The sequence below is a fragment of the Otolemur garnettii genome, unplaced genomic scaffold (assembly GCF_000181295.1).
Source record: "Otolemur garnettii isolate 467f Iridium unplaced genomic scaffold, OtoGar3 scaffold00305, whole genome shotgun sequence".
Classification (NCBI taxonomy): domain Eukaryota; kingdom Metazoa; phylum Chordata; class Mammalia; order Primates; family Galagidae; genus Otolemur; species Otolemur garnettii.
In genome coordinates, this window is record NW_003852700.1 from 465,731 (window position 1) to 467,632 (window position 1,902).

Below are 1,902 nucleotides of genomic sequence, written 5' to 3' on the forward strand. Positions count from 1 at the left end.
TATGCCTGTCTGACTCTCCAAGTGCATGGGCCAATATACAAGGAGAAGGGACTCTTAAACTCTGGAGGAAAGGACATTAAGTATCAGCAGGAGATACTTCAGTTGCTAGAGGCAGTATGAAAATTCCAGAAAGTGGCAATGATGCATTGTCATGGACATCAAAGGGATGTTTCCACCATCACTAAGGGAAACATCAAAGCTGATACTGAGGCCAAGAGGGCTACCTCCCAGCCGTACCAGGCATCATGTTGGCTCCCCTCATCCCATGTATTCCAGAACTTACCCCTATCTATGCTCTGGAAGAGAAGAAATGGTTGGCAGTGGAGGGGAGCCAGGAAACAGAAGGAGGATGAATAAAGATGCCTGATGGATGAGTAGCAGTCCCACTGTGGTAATGGTGATGCCCAAGAGTACCCATGTGGGACAAGAGTCCCTGGTGAAGTTGCTGGGCTGGTACTTCTACATCTCTCACCTGGCAGCCCTGGCCAAAGCCATCAGTCAGCGATGTGTCACCTGCAGTCAGTTCAATGCTCACCAAGGACTGACGGTACCCCCAGGAATACAGTCATATGGAGCAACACCCTTCGAGGACTTTCAGGTAGACTTCACTGAAATGCCCAGATGTAGAGGGAACAAGTACTTGCTGGTGATGGTTTGCACCTACTCCGGATGGGTAGAAGCATATCCTACCCTCACCAAGAAGGTGCAAGGAGTCACCTGGGCACTCTTGAGAGACATTATACCAGTTTGGGTTCCTGCTACAAATTGGGTCAGACAACAGTCCAGCATTCATCTTCGAATTGGTCCAGAAGACTGCTAACATCCTTGGCATCACCTGGAAACTTCATGCAGCCTACTGCCTACAAAGCTTGGGGAAGATGAAACACATAAATAGAACAGTCAAACAAGTTTAGGGAAAGTATGTCATGAGACAAACTTACAGTGGGTAAGTGCCCTGCCCTTGGTGTTATTTAAGATTAGGTGTACTCCTACTAAGAGAACAGGATTCCTACCATATGAGGTCTCGTATCATAGGCCACCCCACCTTACTACAGAGCTTGTCAGGATCCCCACCCTCACCCCTGGGAATTCGGAGAGGTAGAATTAAGGAAGCAGTTGCAGGGAATAGGAAAGGTGGCAGAGGCAGTATCAGGAATGAGTGACTGAGAGGTGTCCTATTACTTTGTTTTCCCTTGTCCACCCTTTCTCTCCAGAACCTGTGGTGTGAGTCAAAGATTGGAGCGTGTCTCCCCTGAGGCCGAGGTGGTAAGGCCCTTACAACGTTATCCTGACCACACCTACAGCTGTGAGAGTAGAAGAAATTCCTGCCTGGATCCATTACAGCAGAGTGAAGCCTGCCGAGGAGCTGGAGGAGGGACTGCCCCCGCTTTAGAGGAGCCAGACAAAGCAGGATGTGACAACGGCAGCTGATCCTGAATTCTCACAGTGTGGGCTCCACACCTCAACAACTCGTGGATCTTGGGAAGCTATCTCGTATCCTGACAACCCTCTCAAGCTGGTATTGCGAAGAATGGCAAGCCCTGTTCCAGTCACACCTTGGGAGCTGACTGCAAGGCAGAAGCATGAAGATCTACGTCATCGTGGGACAGTTCTTTATTGGACTCATGAGAGCTAAGTGGACTTTAGTTTGTGCAAATATTCAGGATGCTAATGTAGAAAATTGTAATCAATGTATTCATAAGGTAACGAAACTAGGCCAGAAAGTGACAACTGTTCTATTGTTCTAGTTACCATGAATGTATAGGGACTCAGCAAGGGGCTTGCTTATATAATACTACTCAATATAAGGTGTGTGACCCTGGGGATGGGCAACCTAGTGTTTGCTACAATACCTCAGAGTTGCCCAATTACTATGAGTTTACTATCAGAACAGAATCAGTG

General features: G+C 47.8%; 1 pseudogene; it reads left to right on the top strand.

The window, feature by feature from the left end:
• The first annotated feature begins 394 nt into the window (after positions 1 to 394).
• Positions 395 to 1,902, top strand: part of LOC105888362 — a 6,033-nt pseudogene continuing 4,525 nt past the window's right edge.